Source organism: Schistocerca piceifrons, chromosome 6 (assembly GCF_021461385.2).
Source record: "Schistocerca piceifrons isolate TAMUIC-IGC-003096 chromosome 6, iqSchPice1.1, whole genome shotgun sequence".
NCBI lineage: Eukaryota > Metazoa > Arthropoda > Insecta > Orthoptera > Acrididae > Schistocerca > Schistocerca piceifrons.
In genome coordinates, this window is record NC_060143.1 from 577,756,388 (window position 1) to 577,779,701 (window position 23,314).

The following is a 23,314-nucleotide window of genomic DNA, read 5'->3' on the forward strand; positions in this document are numbered from 1 at the left end:
TAGTGCATTCATATCTTTCGTAGTTATCTGGTTTTAGTTAACAGATTCATTAAGTCATCTGTATCTTCATAGACTTTTTCACCAATCTTTAATTTTTTTCCATTAAATTCAACAGGATATTTACCAACAAATTCATTTTTTTTTAACTTTTTTGTCTTTAAGTTCCTCTTCATATTTATTCAATTAATCTTGTATTACTGATTCACTTAGTACATAATCTCTTTTATCATTTCCATATTTTTTAATTGTTGGAATTAAATTCTTCAAAATAATGTTGTTTATAAGGAATAATTTGTTATCAGCTTCTCTATTTTCTTTAATAGCTTTCAAAACATTCTCTACAGATCCTTAAATTATCTGATTCACTTGTTCAATAAAATCTACAACTGCTTAATCTTCTCTTTTACATTTTTATAATATGTTCTTGTCCTTTTTTTCCCACATTTTAAACTCTTCTTTTAATTGACCTTTTCCTCTTCAAGTTCACCTAACTTTTCTAAAAATATTTGGATCTTACAACCAAACTGACTTATTCCTTCTGGATGATCACATTTTGAAAACATTTATTAAGTATAAAAACAATCAATTTCGTTTTTAACATTCAACATTTATATTCAACGTTTATTTTCAACATTTACATTTAACATTTACGTTCAATATTTAAAAATTCTTATGTTTTTCTCTGTATTTATCGTTATTAATTTTTACTTGTGATATCTATTGCAATGAAACCGAATTCGTCTTTATCCCAACATTTACTACATATTTCTTTAAAATCATCAAACTTTAAATAACCCTGACTAACTCATAATAAGTATTATTCAAATTCGAGTCATTTAATCTGAAAACATTAAAAATTAAGGTTATCTCTAACTAATTGCTTTGGTATTTTTGAGGATGTTTGACTAAAATAAAAACAATCTGTTTCTTTGTGTCTATTTCTAGTAAAATACTCTCTAACTATATCACGATTATCAAGAATGAACTCGTCAAATTGTACATCTTAATTATTTTTACACCCATCTAACAGAATAATTTCATCATATATTTAAATAAAATAGCATTTTTTCCTTTACTTTATCTTCTACTTTTCACGTCTTTTTATAAATTCTTCATATTTCGGTTCATCTACATCTACATGGATAGTCTGCAAATCACATTTAAGTGCCTGGCAGAGGGTTCATCGAATCACCTTTAGAATTCTCTATTATTCCATTCTCGTATAGCATGTGGAAAGAATGAACATCTGTATCTTTCTGTACAAGCTCTGATTTCCCTTATTTTATCGTGGTGATCGTTTCTCCCTATGTAGGTTGGTGTCAACAAAATATTTTCGCATTTCAGAGGAGAAAGTTGGTGACTGGAATCTCGTGAGAAGATTCTGTCGCATCGAAAAACGCCTTTCTTTTAATGATTTCGAGCCCAAATCCTGCATCATTTCTGTGACACTCTCTCCCATATTTCGCGATAATACAAAACGTGCTGTCTTTCTTTGAACTTTTTCGATGTACTGCATCAGTTCTACCTGGTATGTATCCCACACCATGCAGCAGTATTCTAAAAGAGGACGGACAAGCGTAGTGTAGGCAGTCTCCTTAGTAGGTCTCTTACATTTTCTTAGTGTCCTGCCAATGAAACGCAGCCTTTGATTAGCCTTTGGTCATCACTTTAGAATGAATGTACAAATGATTGATTCTATTCTAATTTAATCATCCTGGAACTAGAATACAATTATCAATCATTAACATTGTTTTTCCACAAACACTTGATCCAATTATTGCACATCAATTAGAATTTGATAATGTTTGCTGTGTTCATTTTTTATTTCTTTTGTGGAATTTTTATTTTTGGTTCAATTTTTGGTCATTTATTGACAGTATTTTTATTAATATCAAATGGCTTGTCTGTTCTTAAGAAAGATTAATTGTTCCAGTAAGAGAAACTTATAAAAACGTCACATCTGTTGGTTTTTATACAACTTTTTAACTGCAAATATAACATAAAAAATTATAAATAATACACTAACAAAAGAACGACAGATATTAATATTGGTCAATATAGCCTGAAAAATTTGGAAAAATTTATTCAATCGAAATAACCTAATATACACATTTTGTATCAGCGCACACTCCGCTGCAGAGAGAAAATTTCATTCTGGAAACATCCCCTAGGCTGTGGCTAAGCCATGTCTTCGCAATATCCTTTCTTCCAGGAGTGCTAGTTCTGCAAAGTATGCAGGAGAGCTTCTGCAAGGTTTGGAAGGTAGGAGACGAGGTACTAGAGGAACTGAAGCTGTGAGGACGGGGCGTGAGTCGTGCTTGGGTAGCTCAGTTGGTAGAGCACTTGCCCGCGAATGGCAAAGGTCCCGAGTTCGAGTCTCGGTACGGCACACAGTTTTAATCTGCCAGGAAGTTTCATATCAGCGCACACTCCGCTCCAGAGGGAAAATTTCATTCTGATTACTCCAAATAACTGTCAACATACATAGTCATCCCCCTACACAGGGACTTGGCCCACTCTCCCCTTAGAATCGGGAGTACCATGCTTTCATTCATTACAAAATTCTTATACAAGAAGTGATTCCCCATGATTCCGCTAAACCTCTCGTTTTGCAGATATAGCACTATCTGGCTGACCGCAACGAGACAATACTATGCTTGTAGCACTTGGTGTATAATCGTTTGTTGTCTCAAGTACTGAAGTGGTGTACTTGTAACAAATATTAAATGGATGATCATCAGTATTCAGGGATATAATGTTTATTGTGTCACTTATGAAATTTAGCTTTTGTGGCTTGATAGATTTCAGAAATGACCGACTCATTTACATCGAAAATGGGAATGTTTGTGTCTAGCACCTGTTCCCCTTCCCTATCCCCGATAAATTTCTGCAGATGCCTATATCCGCATGATCGAAAAACAAAACGCTACGATGAGAGACGTGCAGTTTTACCTTAAAGTAGTTAAGACAAAGTAATAGAAACGTGTCGATTCATGCAATAATACGTGCACTAAACGATTATATTAGGGCATTTAATGTTTGCACACAAATAAATAAGTATATATACATTTATTTAGAATTTTGCGTTGCATCATTCTGTACAATAACGTTCGATTCATTCGTATGATCTCTGTTTTTATACTCATCTGCTTTAATCTTACAGAATACCGGCAGTTATTTATACATAAATTGAAGGTGGGGGGAGGGTGGGGGGAGAAAGGAAAAGAGAGAAAAGGGATGGGTTACTGATTTCAGGACATTACGTGGAATCAGTGGCGACGAGTGAAAATATGTATCAGATCGGGATTCGAACCCAGGTACTCCTGTTTACTAGGCAGGTGTGGTAACCACTGTGTCATTCAGCACACAGTGCTACTGGACCTGCGCGACTCTCACGCCCAACCCATATCCCCACCAAGTGCCACCTACCCGGGGTCCATGTCCATTTCCTGCACGCTCGCTACTCTGAGATCCCCACAGGAGGTGGGTCGTAGTTGTGCATCTGCAATGTAGGAGGAGGATCCATAGTTCATACAGGCGAATCAGTTATATGAATGTGTGGTGTCTGTTCTTTCAGATGTCAGTAAAACCTTCCCTTTCGTTTCCTTTCTCACACCCCCACCTTCAATTTACGTATAATGTATCACAACTGCGGATTCCGCGTGGTGTCTATCCTTTCGGACATGTATGTAAGATCAGGCACCACGCGTTCATGTAAGTTATTTATACATTCGATGCATTCCTATCATAACGCTCTTTCGTCTTGTTTTCGACTCACTTTCAACACCACAGCTAAACGAACAGCGAATGCATAGAAACTCAGTCTACAGCACCAGAAAGACTACCCACAGGCGCCACAATATTTCCGAGCGGCGCAAAATATTTAGAAAATTTTTGGTGTTTTCAATATCTTTGCGCAACCTCTCCCCTATAGTTTCAATATTATTGCACTGCAGCAAAACTTGTGCATTTTATCTTTCAGCAGCCTAATTCCTCTGGGAAGCGAACGTTTGGTGTTGCGAAAATTACGTGCCATCAGCGCGGATAACGTGCATCCTGTCTGTTAGAAACTGCAGGCTAAATTATTTTGTATATGGAATCCGATTATGCTTGCTGTGCACCGCAGCACATTTTTATCGCATTGTACTGCACATTAACATAGTCTGCCACCACTCAACTTATCGTTCTCCTACAGTGACATCTGCACCTGGTTTCATTGTAACAGGAAATTTAACAGGAAACAAACCGCAGGTTTAGGTTCAGTGTGGAATTTTGTTTGAATCCACTCCTGAGCTAAACATATTCATTTTTACTGTCGCTATTGCCACTATAATTTATGCCACCTCCGAATAGTTATCATTCTGATGTAAAATGCAATATAGTATTCCACCTTTCTTCTGAACTTTTTTGGGGATGAATTGCACACTGTTATAACTGCAATGTAAATACTTAAAACTGCAAACAGTCAATTTTTTTAAATACACTCCTGGAAATTGAAATAAGAACACCGTGAATTCATTGTCCCAGGAAGGGGAAACTTTATTGACACATTCTTGGGGTCAGATACATCACATGATCACACTGACAGAACCACAGGCACATAGACACAGGCAACAGAGCATGCACAATGTCGGCACTAGTACAGTGTATATCCACCTTTCGCAGCAATGCAGGCTGCTATTCTCCCATGGAGACGATCGTAGAGATGCTGGATGTAGTCCTGTGGAACGGCTTGCCATGCCATTTCCACCTGGCGCCTCAGTTGGACCAGCGTTCGTGCTGGACGTGCAGACCGCGTGAGACGACGCTTCATCCAGTCCCAAACATGCTCAATGGGGGACAGATCCGGAGATCTTGCTGGCCAGGGTAGTTGACTTACACCTTCTAGAGCACGTTGGGTGGCACGGGATACATGCGGACGTGCATTGTCCTGTTGGAACAGCAAGTTCCCTTGCCGGTCTAGGAATGGTAGAACGATGGGTTCGATGACGGTTTGGATGTACCGTGCACTATTCAGTGTCCCCTCGACGATCACCAGTGGTGTACGGCCAGTGTAGGAGATCGCTCCCCACACCATGATGCCGGGTGTTGGCCCTGTGTGCCTCGGTCGTATGCAGTCCTGATTGTGGCGCTCACCTGCACGGCGCCAAACACGCATACGACCATCATTGGCACCAAGGCAGAAGCGACTCTCATCGCTGAAAACGACACGTCTCCATTCGTCCCTCCATTCACGCCTGTCGCGACACCACTGGAGGCGGGCTGCACGATGTTGGGGCGTGAGCGGAAGACGGCCTAACGGTGTGCGGGACCGTAGCCCAGCTTCATGGAGACGGTTGCGAATGGTCCTCGCCGATACCTCAGGAGCAACAGTGTCCCTAATTTGCTGGGAAGTGGCGGTGCGGTCCTCTACGGCACTGCGTAGGATCCTACGGTCTTGGCGTGCATCCGTGCGTCGCTGCGGTCCGGTCCCAGGTCGACGGGCACGTGCACCTTCCGCCGACCACTGGCGACAACATCGATGTACTGTGGAGACGTCACGCCCCACGTGTTGAGCAATTCGGCGGTACGTCCACCCGGCCTCCCGCATGCCCACTATACGCCCTCGCTCAAAGTCCGTCAACTGCACATACGGTTCACGTCCACGCTGTCGCGGCATGCTACCAGTGTTAAAGACTGCGATGGAGCTCCGTATGCCACGGCAAACTGGCTGACACTGACGGCGGCGGTGCACAAATGCTGCGCAGCTAGCGCCATTCGACGGCCAACACCGCGGTTCCTGGTGTGTCCGCTGTGCCGTGCGTGTGATCATTGCTTGTACAGCCCTCTCGCAGTGTCCGGAGCAAGTATGGTGGGTCTGACACACCGGTGTCAATGTGTTCTTTTTTCCATTTCCAGGAGTGTAGTTATTTTTTCATTCCACGAACAGGGTTTATAAGCTTCATCTGTTTAACTGCAGTCTGATTTGTCTATAAGCTGGATACAACTTTTTTCTCCCAGTATTTTATCTCTGCTGCCTTCAGAATTTCGTATAGTGTATGCCGTCAACATTGTCAAAACCTTTTTCTAAGTCTTCAAGTACAATAAACTTGGGATTTTCTTTGTTTAACCTATCTCCTACACTGATCAGCCAGAACATAATGATCACATGCCTAATAGCCGGTACATCCACCTTCGCACGGATAACAGGCGACTCGTCGTGGCAGGAAAGCAATGAGGCTATGGTAGGGCGATGAGTGAGGTGGCACCACATCTGCACACACAAGTCACCTAATTCCCGGAAATTCCAGGGAGCGGAGCGATGAGCTGTGACGCCACGTTCAGTCACATCCCAGATGTGTTCAGTCGGGTTCAGATATGGCGAGTTGGAGCGCCTGCACATCGGACGGAATCCGCCGCTACGTTCTTTGAACCACTCCATCGCACTGCTGGCCTTGTGACATGGCGTATTATCTTGTTGAAAGAAACCACAGCCGTCGGGAAACAAGATAGTGATTGTGCTTGAAACAGCTATGTAAGTCCTCTGGGACCAGTGTACGATACTCCTTGGCTGTCGTGGTGCACCAATGGACCCATGGATGCCCGTGTGAATCTTCCCCAGAGCAAAATGGAACCGCCGCCAGCTTGTCTATACCGCAGTACAGGTGCCAAGGAGCCGTTCCCCTGGAAGGCAACGGATTCTCGACCTCCCGTCGGCGTGATGAAGAAGGTATCGAGAATCACCAGACTGTGAAACGCTCTGCCACTGCGTCAGCATCCAGTTCCGATGGGTCGTCGGCTGCGGAGGCCATCGTTAGGAGTGTTCGGGGCACTGTGTGTCCAGACACACTTGTACTCTGCCCAGCACTAAAGTCTGAGGTTAGTTCCACGACAGTTCGTCGCCTGTCCAGTCTTACCAGTCCGCCCAGCTTACGACGTCAGATATCTGTAATGAGGGTTGCCCACCCAACCGCACGACATCTGGACGTGATTTCATCTTGGTTGCAACACATATTGAAGACACTCACCGCAACAGTCCTTGAACACCCGACAAGTCGTGCAGTTTCCCAAATGCTCGTGCTGATCCTTCGAGTCATCACAATCTGTCCTCGGTCAAATTCAGATAGATCACGCGCCTTCGCCATCCTACACACGGACAGCACGCTCACTGATACTACATGCACCGTAGGTCGGTGTTCATGATGTTCCGGCTGATTAGTGTAACATGGGTCGTGGGACCAGTAATGCCTCGCGTGCAGCTACACTTCTGTGAATCCCCAACTGATCTTCCCCGAGGTCGACTTCCGCTACGTTCCCCACTCTTCAGTAAATAATTCATGTCAGTATCTTGCAACCATGGCTCAGTAAACCGATGGTTCGGTAATATTCACACTTGTCACTCCTGTTTACTTTAGAATTGGAGTTATTACAGTTGGGTATTTTGTCTGTGTCATATATCTTACACATCATGTAGAATACTTTTGCCATGGCGGACTGTCCCAAGAATCTCAATAATTCTGATGGAATATCACCTACTCCCGGGGCCCATAACAGTAATATAATGTCAGTCCTTACGTTGCCTCAGCACATAGTAACAAACATCTTGTATGATTTTATTTTTATTTTACACGTCTAGTTCCGTAGGACCAAATTGAGGAGCAAATCTCCAAGGTCATGAAACCTGCCAGTACATGAAATTACAACATAAAAGTAATAACAGATAAAATAAAATGTTTTTGAACAAAAAAAAGACAAGCTATAAGTTTATGTACGCGCACTAAACAATATAACGCAGGAATCAGCTTAATATTTCAAGGAACTCCTCGACAGAATTGAAGGAGTGACCCATGAGAAAACTGTTCGGTTTCAATTTGAAAGCGCGTGGATCACTGTTAAGATTTTTCAGTTCTTGTGATAGCATATTGAAAATGGATGCAGCACTATACTGCACACCTTTCTGCACAAGAGTCAAAGAATGCCATCCAAATGCGGATTGGATTTCTGCCTACTATTAACTGAGTGAAAACAGCTAATTGTTGGGAATAATTTGATATTGTTAACAAGAAACGACTGTTAATAATATATATATATATATATATATATATATATATATATATATATATATATAGAGAGAGAGAGAGAGAGAGAGGCCAATGTGAGAATACCTAGACTAATGAACAGAGGTCGACAAGAAGTTGGCGAACTTACACCTACCTCTTTCTGAGTCAAAAATATCCTTTGAGAATGGGAAGCGTTACCGCTAAATATAATACCATAAGTTATAAGGGAACGAAAATAAGCAAAGTAAACTACTTTTCGTGTCGAACCATCGCCAACTACAGGCACAGTTCATATAGTAAAAATGGCAGCATTAAGTCTTACTGTCTTACTGCGATGTAGCATTAGTTTATTTTCTACAAGCTATGAACTTACGTTATGAACTGCACTGTTTGAAACATTGCCGAAAGACACCAACCACTACAGGAATTTTCCCATCAGTGATCCCGTCACCACCCACTACACTGTTATCTATAAGCTTTGCCAGCCTCCCCTTCCCACACCTACTGAGATGCAGGCCATGCCTAATAAAACCCGTTCTATTAATACACTCAACTGGCACCACCGCACTCGACCATCAGCGCCCTCTCCAGCCCCATGTTAACACGCCTAACAGCAGCATTAAGATGAGGCGGATCGTGTTGCTGAAACAGCTGCACGACGTGCACGTTAGTGCCACCAGCCTGAGTGGCTATCTTTGCCAGGTCATCACCTACATCGTACTCCCTTTCCTATCAAGACCGTTCCCAGCTCCACCAACAGTCACTGCCCGATCCTCATTAGTAAAATTCCTACGTAACACCCCTATGCTGACAGTCACTTGTGACGACCCTGCACTAGGCTTCACCTGGTGACCCTCACCTCTACCATACGAACTACCTAGCAGCACAACCTTCTTCTTTCTGTTAGAACTTGCAACTGACTTAGGCTCCCAAAACACGTGAGGACTGCTGCATGTTTCCTAAACCTACAGCTACAAGATGCTCCTATCCAATAAGCTCTGGCAGTTGGCGAAATCTATTGGTTATACGCAAAGTACAACTGCCTGAATATCTCCTCCTCCCAGCTGCCTTCTTACCAACTGGCAGTTCCCATTCCTCAGCGCCCTTCATCCTTAGCAAACGCAAAGCACGCGCTAGATACGTTGATAACTTCACCTGAAGGGCATAGATCTTAGGCTCCTGCTCTTCTATCAACTTCTGCTGAAAATTCTGTGTTTCCAGGAGAGGATCCCGCTAGAAAGACCACTGGCTTCCCCACTGCATTCCCCCCAATGAGAATACTTTGAAAAAATCTCGCACCGAAACCCCCTACTCACAAATCTACGACAAAGCCCACACTTCTTACTCATGGTATTCTTTTAAGTTTCTGAAAGAAACTAAACGTTTACGTTACGTTCAGTTACAACAGTAGAACTATTTAAATAACTAACAACAGGGATCTCGAATGCCGCTAAGAAAGCAACTACTCTTATTAGTACTACTAAACCACAACTAATACCAGTACCACAAAAACTTCAGTTTCTTATCTGAAACCAAAAATTCGAGTGACCACTGGAACTCTCAACGAAATTAAATACAGTGAACGAAAGTTTTACTGAAATATTTCAGTACAAATAATAAGAAATGTCAGCTGAAAACTACCGTACTGGATTTAACAAATGACTTCAACGCGGAAACATCTCTGTAAAACACAGTGGGAGAAAGTTTCCAAAAGTTTATTAAACCGATATTTGACCAGAAACAGCGCGAGACACCGTTGGAAACTACTTAATTTAATAACCGAATAACAGTGCACAAACAGCTTAGTCAAGAACTTAAGTTACGAACCGCAAAAGCTGCAACTGCACGCGGTGAAACGTAAACACACTGCTAATATTTGGATGAACGACTGAAAGCTACTAAATTTAATATTCAGATACAGTGCACAAACAACAACAGTCGTCTCAATCACATTCAATATTGATTCAAAATAGGAGTCCAGCATCATTTTTCGAAGGAAAATTTCAATTTCGCTTGTGACAGATGAGAAAACGCTTAGCAGAGATAATCGAAAATGTCTCCATCTTTGGGTGGTCCTTTGGGAGTCTGTTTCGTTAGGTTCAACGTAATGTACAGAGACAGTAATATATTTTTCCCCACCCACGAGGTACCCGCACATGAAGCGCCAAAGAACTTGTCACAAAAGTTGCGATATGTATTTCCAGAATGAAATTTTTATTCTGTAATGGAGGGTGCACTAATATGAAACTTCCCACGAAACTGGAACTCGAACACATGACCTTTGTCTTTCGCGCGGCAAGTGCTCCACAGACTACATGCAGGAGAACTTCTGTGAAGGTTGGAAGGCAGGAGATGTTCTGGCGGAATTAAAGCCGTAAGGGATGGTCGTGTCATTTGGTACAGCACTCGCCCGCTAAAGGCATAAACCCTACAGTATGCGTTAACCAGTGCAACGGCTACCATCTCGATTTCACCTTACTTGTTTTAGTGTACTGGGTGCCAGTTGTGTGGCAAGGTTGGCACTGTCAGATTTTTCGTAAGGCCTGTACACTGCGAAAATCTTTCATGAATCTCTTATATAAGCTGGCACCACGCTCTTTCATAAGAGACGTGATAAAAGACCCTATCACACAGTCAAAGAATTTATAAATCGACTTTTGCGAAATATATTTGACAAGGTTCATTTACTATAATTTGGGCCTGAGCACTCTATCGAAGATGAAAGTCGAGCGGGTAGTTTGCAGTCCTTGGCAGTGAGCTGGGAAGTTGCCTGTGGTTTCTGTGGTGGATGAAGGAGCAGACGAAACGTGTGCAACGGACTGCTGGTTTATAAAGGCATCGTGCTCACAAGCTTGTCGGTCTGCGAGAGACAGCTTGTACTGGAGCCACGTTCCAATGTAAATTACAAAGTACGCTCGTGTTTACGGCCAGTGGCTGTTTGCTGCGTACAATGCTAGGTGTCATTGCTTCTGTCTCAACTGCACTAGGGCCTGCACCATATGAGAAGTGTAATACACAGGGCGATTCAGCTGCCCCTGTCGATGCCGTTTTATGCAACCTGCAACTTAACATCTAGCCTTCAAAAACCACGCTCAAGATTTTCATTTTCTCCCGTTCCCTACGCACTGTTAGCCCTACAGGAGAAAAAAAGGAACAGGACCTTTCATAGGAAACTTAGTGTAGTTAAATTTTGTACTGGGGAACGTTTTCGCTAAAGGCCACGGTTTTCAAGGTACACGAGAAAAAAAAAAAAAACGTGCGAAAGTGTCCATCAAACGCACTTCATCCAGACACTCATCCCTCACCAGTCAAGATTTCTAGTGTGTTTCTCGTGGCACTCCCTCGTAACTCTGTAAAAAAGTTTCCGACGACACGAACTATTCCCGATATTTGACCTTTTTTGTTCTCTGTTGACTGGGCTCTTACGCCACAAGAATAGTCAGCTGTTTTGGTAACATTATTAATTTATACGTGGCCTTGAGAGTAATGAAAGGAAAACGACTTTTGTAAACGTACGCTAAAACTAATCATGTTGACAATTCGATACAAATTTAACCCTTCCAACTACAGTAATTTCTTGGCCAGAAGGCCTGACGAATACAACGATTTAATTGTTTTCTTATGCTGTTAAAATTAACAAAATTATTGGATAAAATATATACAAACATCAATTTTAATACTCGTTAGTGCTCGACTAAGCGCATGCCGGAATACTGCCAGTCAACGAAGGCCAAAGAAAGGTCGAATGTGGGAAATAATTCGTGCACTCGCACGAGGGAGCACCATGAACAACGTATTAGAAATCCTGACCGCTGGGGCTGAGTGTGGGAGAGGTGCTGCGTTTGAAGGTCACATTTGTACGTTTCTCTTGAGTAACTCGAAAACTATGGCCTAATGCGAAAACGTATGCCAGCGAAAAATTTTACTACATTAAATTTCCTACAGTAAGGCGCTGTTCATTTTCTCTCTTGTCGTAACAGTTTGCACGTGGCGAACGAGAGAATATGAAAACCTCGCACTTGGTTTTTGAAGGTCAGTTATAACGTTGCGGGTTGCATAAAACGACACCGGTAGGGGCAGCTGAATGACCCTGTAAAGTGAAGTGCACATCGACAGGTAAGTGTACCCTAACTAAGCAAGGAGAGTCCGAGTTGGGGTAAGCATATGCTGTCTCATGTTGACCAAGATCGACGTGTACAACGTACTCCGCAAGCTCCCTAACGGAGTGTGGCCAAGAGTATTTCTAATACGACTATCAGATCGACTCTTCCCTGTTCCAGTTGTGAATGGCGCACAGAAAGAATGATTGTCGGTAAACCTCTGTATTCGCTCTAATTTTTCGGATTTTCTCGCCGTGCTCATTTCGTGATAGGTATGTGAGGAGGGGAGTAATATGTTGTTCAACTCTTAAGCGACTTCTAGTGTGTGCCACTGGAGTTTATTGAGAATTCCTGTAAGGCTTTCGCGCCGACTAAAGGAAGCCGTGACGGAACGCACCGCTCTTTGTGGGATCTTCTCTCTCTCTACTATCAATCCTACCTGATAAGGCTCCCAGATTGAAGAACAATACTCGAGAATCGGTCGTAGAAGCGCCTTCTAAGCCACTTTACACGAGTTACATTTCCTTAATTTTCTTCCTATGAATTTCCGTCTGGAATCTGCTTTTGTTTTATGTGGTCAATCCACTTAAGGTCGCTCTGGACAGTTACTCTTACATATTTCATGGTAGATACTGTTTCCACCAATTTGTTACCAATAGTGTAATTGTAAACTTGTGGCTTTCTTTTCCAACGGGTGTTCAGGGTCAGCTGCCAGGGCTTGCGCCATTCACCAATCCTCTGCAGGCCATTGTGCAAATCGATATCGTCTTCTGGTGTTGCTATTTTCTTATTGACAAGCACATCATCTGTGAACGGTCTTCGACAATCAGTAGATGTATGCCATTGGTATAGATGTACTGGTTGTAAGTACTAACTGACCACGCATATTTACGTTCACGTTTGTATTATGGTTGGTTGCAGGGTTTATATTCCGAAGGCCACTGTACCTGTACAATAAATGTCCGACCAGGTATCAGTTGTGCTTACTGCCTCTTCCTTACGTGGGAATTCTGGTCTCTAACTGTGAACCGTCTATAGTCAGTCGTTAAGTACATTTATGGAGAGCGTTAAAACAGAATTATTGATTTGATGTTGATCAGTTCATTTACCTTTTGGCTATTTTATGTTTTCTGACATCAGATATTTCACTTATATTTTTGGTATTGGTTAGTAGTTTATTGTCGAAACAGAGTACCTTAGAGTCTTGGCACTACAGTTCCAACTTTGTCGAAAGTTCGTTTCGTACATAATATCAAGTAATCTAATTCCAATACAAATATAAAACTGTGTTAGCCTGTTAATAACATAGATTATATTTTTCTGCTCTAGAACGTTATGGATTATCTTCTTCCACAACAAAGCCGTTCTTGTTAAGGTGAAGCATTACTGAAAACTTGTGAGAACGATACGTTATATCACCACTTCGCTCTGTGAACCACTAATAAGACATTTTCAGTATCAAAAAGGCAATTCGCTTTACGTGTTTTAGTTGTTGAGATAACTTTGTAACACATGATATAAGCATTGTATACACTGTGGGGGAAATAACTTTGTCACAAACATTGCATTGTTTACTTATTTTTGAAGATATTTTAATTCTTGAATTAACATTGTGACACGTGACAAACATCATAGAACAATTTAGATGTGGACATAATTAATTTGATGATCCAATTGTGCCTTACTCCAAGTGTAGGCCTAAAAATTGAATTAGCCGCATTCTTCCCCTGCATTACCTCATTTAGGAATAAATGTGAAGTGTCAACGGTCTGTTAGGCATATTATTTTAATGTCACAGTTGTTTTGTGGCTATTCAAGCATACAAATAGCATTTGGGCACTTCATTTGAGAGTTCAAAAATATGTTTTGATGATTTGGCTGTGTGTGTGTATGTGTGTTTGTGTCATTGTGTGTGGAAAATAATACTGTTTCAGTTTATATAAAAAAATCAATTTTTGGTGATGTATTTTTGTAGACATTCTAGTCATGAAAACAAAATTGTGGCTCTTGAGAAGAATCATAGTAGAATTTGGGGAATATTTAATTTGAGGATCCGTTGTGCCTTAGAGCAAGCATGGTGCAATAATTGCGCTTTTGCCACTCACAAGTCTGGTCCTACTTTGTGACTGGCTATTTCACCATAATCGTTTCTAAAATAAGGGGCTGTGATCACTAATTCGTTCAAATGGCTGCCACCATACCAATAAAGAGGTTTGGCTTCTTAGAACTTGTATGATGCCATGGAGAAGGAAGACTTTAATTTCATGTGAAGGTAATCATGATGATGATGATGATGATGATGATGTCCTCGATAAGGAGGGCGTGGTTCGGGGTGCCATGGCTAGTAGATATATGAAGAATCTAGCTCACCTGCAATTATACAGGTCATTAAAATGCAAAGTGGAGCAGAATACTCGTAGATATACTACTGATAAGTGAAGTTAATTGAGCGGAAAAATAATGACAGCACATTCCCAAGAGAGAAAATAGTGTATAAAAAATTAAATGTGTTAATGTGGAATTTAAATTGAAATGTTAGAATGTCTTTACTGAAGGTCCCTGCCTAGAGTGTAGCCTTCTATGGAGATGAAGTGAGAACAATAAATAGTTCAGAAAATTCAAGCTTTAAAATGTGGTGCTACAGGAGAGTGCCGAAGATTTGATGAGTATATCATGTAGCTAATGAGATGCTATTACATCAGTTTGTAAAGAGAAGGAAGTTACAGTACAACTTGATTAAATGAAGGGATCTGTTGACAGGATGTATCCAGAAAAATCAAGAAAATGTAAGTTTGCTGATGGAGAGATGTGGTGAGGGTAAAAACTGTGAAGAAAGGCCAAGACTTGACTGATGTAAGCAGTTTGAGATAGGTGGGGGTTGCTGTAGTTACTCAGAGATGAAAGGGGTTACATGGGACAGACTAGCGTGAAGAGGTTCATCACACCAAGACATTGGCTTGAAGACCGCTACATTGCTAACTGTGTGCACCAGCTACTTGGACGTCTTGGTAAGAAATGCTGGTCTTATAGCGTCGCAGTAGTGTCAACGAGAAGAGAGGTTCACATAGCGTCACTCCAGCACCAGTCAGCTGCGTTGCCTGGACAAGCTGCTGACTGCAAACAGCTCAGCGCAGCGGTGGCGCCACCCCAGTGGGGGCACGCACCCAGCAACTGAGTTAAAGACCCGTCAGTACCACAGGGAATTTGGTACACAACAGCGACAATATGGATCGTCTAGCAACAGAGAAAATTTGAAATGTAGGGCAGTAGTACATTCTAGACAAGACAATCCTCTACCATCAGTAAAGGATTGTAGTACAAAGTTCCAATTTCTAATCAAACTAATGCTGATATCTTCGATGTAGTGCACCTGACAATTCCATTGATAAACCCAGATGTAGCTTTCTGACATAATTTTAACTCATTATAAAGCAATCTCTCATGCTGATTTCAAAACCTGGAAACATTTCTTGCATATACAACGTCACGTCTGAAAATGGCAAAACTTTATTTTTTGTGAAATGGCATGTCACTGGAAACTTTTCGTCAGTTCTCGGTCTTGTTCATGAAGTGCTGTAAATCACCCTAAGAGGAATTCCAATGAAACTGTTAGCGGTGCATCAACGCTGACTCTAAGTCATTATGGCCTTTGTCCATTAGGTTGCCTGCACCTACATGCCAAGGGCAATGACATCATCAGTGCCTTTGTACGCATTAAGTCCATGAGGATGGTGGATGGCAGGAAATTTAAAAATTCAATATATCGTTGGCAGGAAATTTAAAAATGCAAGATTGTGAGAAATTAAAAAGATCCAAGATGACGGAACTAGGCCGTTTGTGCTTTGCAACACCTACCCACCCCCTCCCCTTCCCCTACTGGTCAGAGCATAGTAATCCACAGATCATCAGGGATGAGAGAGCCAATCTCACTAAAGCCATCTTGACTGGGCTCGAAAGTATCTGAATGCTTTAAATTTCTTGCACCGTGTTCAAAAGCATATTTCCTGAAAATTATTTAAAGGGTGTAAAAAATGGTTCAAATGGCTCTGAGCACTATGGGACTTAACATCTGTGGTCATCAGTCCCCTACAACTTAGAACTACTTAAACCTAACTAACCTAAGGACATCACACACATCCATGCCCGAGACAGGATTCGAACCTGCGACCGTAGCAGTCGCGCGGTTCCGGACTGAGCGCCTAGAACCGCTAGACCACCGCGGCCGGCTTAAAGGGTGTAACATTCGATATTTGCACATTAAAAGTACTTTATAGACCCGTACAACGAAACACCCAATCACAATGTAGCAATCTTGACATTTCTCGGAAGTAGTCAAATGTCCTGATTTTTTTCCCATCTTGTTCAAATGGATTTACCAAATACATTACGTATTCAGTGTAACTTGCAATATCTGAACATTAAAGTACTTTTACGGATATTAAAATGAAACATTAAAACTAAAGAACTAGCACAATGTAGCCTCAGAGCAGCCTTTTTCGTCGTGCTCAGATGTATTCGAACGATCTGAATTTTTGTACTATGTTCAAAGGTATTTATCCAGAAAAGACAGTAAAGTGGCTCTTCCATATGTGAAACGTTCGAGTAGACCATTCAAATGGAACTGCTTAAAAGTAATCAATCTGAACCGTTCTGTGTGGTTTTCAAAAGTATTTATGGAAAAATTTGTAATACTCTACTTGTGTACATGCAAAGTTCGATTTCTGTACCATAGTTGTAAGCCACAATAGGGCCTCGAATCGTTTATTCTACGCCTCTGGACTGTTCTACAATGCTCATCAAGAGTCACTGAGAAAACACTCACTGACTGAACGTTTTACTTATTCCAACTAACTTGTCTTGCTGAAGTCCAGGGCATCTGATTCTCGGCTTCGTGTAGTACGACATGAAAGCTGCACTGCAAAACACACATGGGCACTAATGGTGATGTAAGTTAAGCTTAAAGTGCACTTGTCAACGAGAATTGCGAAAAAAAACAATGTTATTCAATATCTTAATTCGATAAAAAATCGTCTCTAAAAAGTGATATCAGAGGCGTTCAAGTATTATAGTGACCTCATGCAAAGATGCTAACTTCACCTTTCAGTTCAAAGCGTATGTCGCCTTAACAGTGGAAACAACTTGACATCGTAATGTTATACCGCACTGAACAATAGTATATCTGAATAGGTATGAAAGCAAGTTTCTTATGCTCTCAAAGTCAGCCAAACGTTATACTGATGGTAAGGTATTGACTTTGTCTTTCATTCCAAAACGTTTCTCATACCCTGCTGATAATGCTAAATCATGTCCTCATACAGTGGAAACTACCATCATCCATCCAGATATTTTTATGAATCAGAGTTATCCTGGGAACTCTGATTTACTAGCTCTTGCTATGGGGTGACTGTGAGCTACTGGATAAGGTGTGGGATGTTTGTCAGCTGCTGGGGGATGACAGCGACTGGCGGTCATTTTCCATTGAAAACAGGCAACGGTAAATGGTAAAGAGTAATCGGTGAACAGCTAACAAGTAACAGATAATAGTAAACAGTACACAGTAAATCACAAGTCGGTAATGGGTAATGGGCATTGTGTAATGGTTAACAGTGAATGGTAAATGGTGGATGGTAAAAAGTAAATGGGTAACAGGTAATGGGTAGCAAAAAAATAGGTAATCAATTACAGGTAAGTTGCAAATGTAAATGGTAAATGGTAAATGGAAAACTGTAAATGGTAAACAATTAATACACATTATCTGGTTAGATTTCCGCATTACCCATTATCCATTACCTGCTACCTGTTTAGTTATTACCCATTACCCTTGTACCACTTATCATTTGTCCTATATCATTTACCGTTACCTGTTACCAGCTGTTATATGTTTACACTGGAAAACAGGCCACTATTAACTGACACACCAGTACTTTGACACTGCTCCCTCCCCCTCCTCCCCCCACTACCACCCTATCCAGTAGGTCCAGGTTCTCAAATGGCTGACACCCCACAGCAAACGGTGATCAGTTGTAAGAGCAAAAAGTTTGCAGATCAACTGTAATTTATAAAAATTCTGGCAAGATGTATAGGGCGAATCACCTACAGGTTGGACTGTAAGTATTGCGGAAATAAAAAATGATACTGATGTGCAGCTTTCACAGAATGGATCTGTAGTCAGGGGCTCGTGTTGTTATCCAATAAACAGATTCTAATAATACCCAGAAAGTGTATTTTTGTGCAAACATACACTTCTGTAAATGAACCATGCCTATTGACATTAATATACTAAAGGTAGGGTAAATTAGAATGCCAGTGGTGTTCTCTGCTGGATTCTAGTGCGAGTATTAGAAGATATCACATTTTGAAAAGTACCCACAATGACACTTGTACAATACCTGTGGTACCATACATTAAAGAGTAACGTGAGTGTAAACACTAGTCATGTAGATTCTGGCTAGCAACGAATCAATTGACCATCACAGGTTGTGTTCAAAATTACCACTGACTGTGGCAATACATGCTTCCAGTCGAGTATGGAACGACTGCTGTACACGTGCTAGCATTTTAGTGGAGGCTGCAGTAATATACATCGTTGCATATCATCTGGTGTAGTCAGTATGTCCTTATAGACAGTGTCTGTCACCTTCCCCAACAGGAAAAAGTGTACCGGCGTCAAATCTGGGGAACGGGCCAGCCAAAGTACAGGTCTTCTGTGTCCAATCCAACGATCTGGAAACAATTCATGAAGAATTGCTGTAGTACTTCGTGGGGTATGGCTGGACAGCCATCATGTTGGTAGCACAGGTGCCTCCTAGTCTGCAGAGGAACGACATCTAGCAGCCGCCGAAGATGGTCTATTAGGAGGCTACGATACTTGTGCCCATTCAGTCTTCCATCTATGGAGGTTGGGCACATGAGCTGCTGATTCAGTATCCCGCACCACATGTTGACGCTCCATGGACGCTGACGTTCTGCCTGATGAAGCCAACGGGGATTGTCAACAGATCAGTGGTGGATGTTTCGGAGCCTTATCTGGCAATGATTAGTATATGTGCTTCATCACTAAAAATGATTCCTGATACATCGGGAGTATCCTGTCTTAATGCCCATGAACAATAGTTAACACGATTCTCATAATAGTTTTCATGGAGCTCTTGACGAAGGGAGATGTGACAGGGATGGAACTTATGCCGATGGAGAATGCCACTTCCTCGTGCGATTGCGCGGGAGGTGACGTGCGGATCAACTGCAACAGCATCAAGAGCATTTATTTCCTCCTCTTCTGTCGTCGCTTCTTCCCTTCTGTTACGTTTTCTAGGTATTACACTATCACATTCACGTAACTGCTTGAAGAGGTTGATAAACATTTGCTGAGACGGTTGATGTCTATTGGATGTCTTGCCACATAGACTGTACAAGGACGAATTGCATTCTTCCTACACTCCCCATACACCAAGAGCCTGTCTGCATTTTCTGCACTGGTTTCTAGTTTCTAAGTATTATTACAATCTCTTTATTGGCTAACAATACGAACCCCTAACTACCAACCATTCTGTGAATACCTCACATCAATAGTACTTTTTATTTTCGCGACGTTTGCGGCGTACGTTTTAGGTAATTCACCCTGGATGGTTACAGTACAATATTTTACACTGTGTTTCAACATGATTTTGTATTATCAGCAGAATATGATAAACTTTTTGTACTCCAGTTCACCGTTAATATTCTAGCAAGGGGCATTATAATTTCTGACCGATTTTGAAAGCGGGCAGTTAAAAGTATAGCAATCCTTCCTTCTTATATTTACGAATAAGCACTAGTACTGTTTGGAATTATCAGCAGAAGATGACACACATCATGTACAGCAAATGCAGCCAATGTCTTAGATTTTACTAAGTATAATGTTTGACTGATTTTCAAAGCATAGCAACACCAGCATAGAGACACAGTAATATTTGGCTGACTTTGATATCGGCTTTATAGACGAATTATTGCCGAATTTTGAAGTGATAATAACGTTATTCACTTTGGTGATTCTCGTCGACAAGTGGACTTCAAGCTGTAAGTTAGGCCAGCAGTTTTGCCCATTTGTGTCTTGCTGCAGGGTGAGCCGAGAACGCAATGGATGCCAGCAACACAGGAGTCGTTGTGACAAACAAAACGCTCGCTCAGCAAGTTCACTCTGCTGGCGCCTGCCTGTCTGCTTTACGACACTGGACATGCGTCATAGAGTACCTTAAAAGTGGGAAATAATTCGTGTGATGCTCCGTTAAGCATTACGCCATTTGTTGTGTATAAATAGACATATGCATGAACGCAAGTGCTGTTTTACGTGATTTTTGGATAACACTTTAGAACATATACCAGAATATTCAGATCTATTGGCTACATTGGGCACGTTCAAGACAACTGCTCTGAGTCTACATTGTTTCATCTTAATTGTCTGTAAAATACACTACTGGTCATTAAAATTGCTACACCAAGAAGAAATGCAGATGATCAATGGGTATTCATTGGACAAATATATTATACTAGAACTGACATGTGATTACATTTTCGTGGCAATTTGGGTGCATAGATCCTGAGAAATCAGTATTAAGAAAAACCACCTCTGGCTGTAATAACGGCCTTGATACGGCTGGGCATTGAGTCAAACAGAGCTTTGATGGCGTGTACAGGTACAGCTGCCCATGCAGCTGCAACACGATACCACAGTTCATCAAGAGTAGTAACTGGCGTACTGTGACGAGCCAGTTGCTCGGCCACCATTGACCAGACGTTTTCAGTTGGTGAGAGATCTGGAGAATGTGCTGGCCAGGGCATATCCAGAAAGGCCCGTACAGGACATGCAACATGCGGTCGTGCATTATCCTGCTGAAATGTAGAGTTTCGCAGGGATCGAATGAAGGGTAGAGCCAGGGGTAGTAACACATCTGAAATGTAACGTCCACTGTGCAGAGTGCCGTCAATGCGAACAAGCGGTGACCGAGACGTGTAACTAATGGTAGCCCATACCATCACGCCGGGTGATACGCCAGTATGGCGATAACGAATACACGCTTCCAATGTGCGTTCACCGCGATGTCGCCAAACACGGATGCGACCATCATGATGCTGTAAACAGAAGCTGGATTCATCCGAAAAAATGACGTTTTGCCATTCGTGCACCCATGTTCGTCGTCGAGTACACCATCGTAGGCGCTCCTGTCTGTGATGCAGCGTCAAGGGTAATCGCAGCCATGGTCTCCGAGCTGATATTCCATGCAGCTGCAAACATCGTCGAACTGTTCGTGCAGATGGTTGTTGTCTTGCAAACGTCCCCATCTGTTGACTCAGGGATCGAGACGTGGCTGCACGATCCGTTACAGCCACGCGGATAAGGTGCCTGTCATCTCGACTACTAGTGATTCGAGGCCGTTGGGATCCAGCACGGCGTTCCGTATTACCCTCCTGAACCCACCGATTCCATATTCTGCTAACAGTCATTGGATCTCGACCAACGCGAGCAGCAATGTCGTGATACGATAAACCGCAATCGCGATAGGCTACAATCCGACCTTTATCAAAGTCGGAAACTTGATGGTACGCATGTCTCCTTCTTACACGAGGCATCACAACAACGTTTCACCAGGCAACGCCGGTCAACCGCTGTTTGTGTATGAGAAATCGGTTGGAAACTTTCCTCATGTCAGCACGTTGTAGGTGTCGCCACCTGCGCCAACCTTGTGTGAATGCTCTGAAAAGCTTATCATTTGCGTATCACAGCATCTTCTTCCCGTCGGTTAAATTTCGCGTCTGTAGCACGTCATCTTCGTGGTGTAGCAATTTTAATGGTGTATTATTAGATGTGGTAATGTTACAAGTTATATCTTTTACATAATTTTTCGGATAAATGCTTTTGAAAATGGCACAAAAAATTTCAGCTTGTCGGATACATTTGAGCGTGGTCAAGATGGCTGCTCTGTGGTTACATTGTGATTGGATCTATAAAATGGTGCCCTCTGATTAAAGGCGAGGAGAGGGAGCGGGATGGGCGATTGTTACAAAGCAAAATGGGAGGAATTGCGACACCTTGAATTTTGTCGATATTTTTTTAATTTCCTACGTACATCACTATACCAACAACGAAACTGTAAAACGGTGGTGTCTGTGTATTTGTCTATTCGAACACGCTAATCTCCAAAAGAACGAGGCGGAATTTTATGGTGTTTTCCCAGGTAACTTAAGTCTACCTTGTGGCAACGTATGGACTTATTTCATCAATATCGGATGTTGCAAGAGAAAAGAAAAAAAGATATCGTGATCTAAGGTTTTAACCGAAACCATCATGTCTGTCCTTTTGCCTTTTTGAACATACAAATCTGCATAACTGCAAGACGAATTTGAAGGCATTATCACAGTGAAGCAGCACGCCAAACGCTATCTCTTGTGGGAATCCTGGATGGTGAGTGAGGGTTTCATGCGTAGGTGACGCTACGCTAGTATTGTGTAACAGGCTGTGAATCTGGTCAGATGGGAAGCGTGCTTGGGTGGCCGAAGCGGTTAAGGCAACCACTTGCGCCAAGCGAAAGGTCCGGGTTGGAGTCACGTTTCGGCGCAAATTTCCGCTGTTACCATCGATTCATTTCGATTCCCAAATGCGGCTAACATCATTGATAAACTTTGAATAGTGTTCTTTGAAAGTGTAATGGGTAGAAGTACAAAATCGGGAAGTGTCCTTTATCATTCGCCCACAGCGCATATCAAGTCAAAGAACTAGTTATCACGTAAGGTCCACACACAGAAGGTTCTCTCCTTCAGCGTACAATGCCAGGCCCCACACTAGAGTTGCAATATCTGGATGAATCTGACGCCTTCAGTTCACTGCCATCAATAATATTTCCTACTGTCCCGACTATACCTCATCCGTTTTTCGTCTGTTTCCAAAACTGAAAAAATAGCTTCGAGGCCTTCACTTTGATAGAGATGAAGCGGTGAAAGCAAAGGTGACGTTGTAGCTCCATCAGTAAAGGCACATGTTCAACAGTGACGGTACCAACTAACTGGTCTCGTCGAGAGAAATGTGTTGGTCACCACGGTGCCTATGTCGGGAAATAAGTATGTAGACATGAAGAATAAATATGTGGAATGTCAATACAGTTTGTTTGATGTAAAAAGTAGCAAGAGTTTTCACATAAAAAA

At 42.0% G+C, this 23,314-nt stretch overlaps 1 protein-coding gene across 1 annotated transcript in view; it reads right to left on the reverse strand.

The window, feature by feature from the left end:
• Positions 1 to 23,314, reverse strand: part of LOC124802680 (lipase 3-like) — a 268,556-nt gene that overhangs the window by 1,927 nt on the left and 243,315 nt on the right. The gene's annotated exons all lie outside the window — the stretch shown is intronic.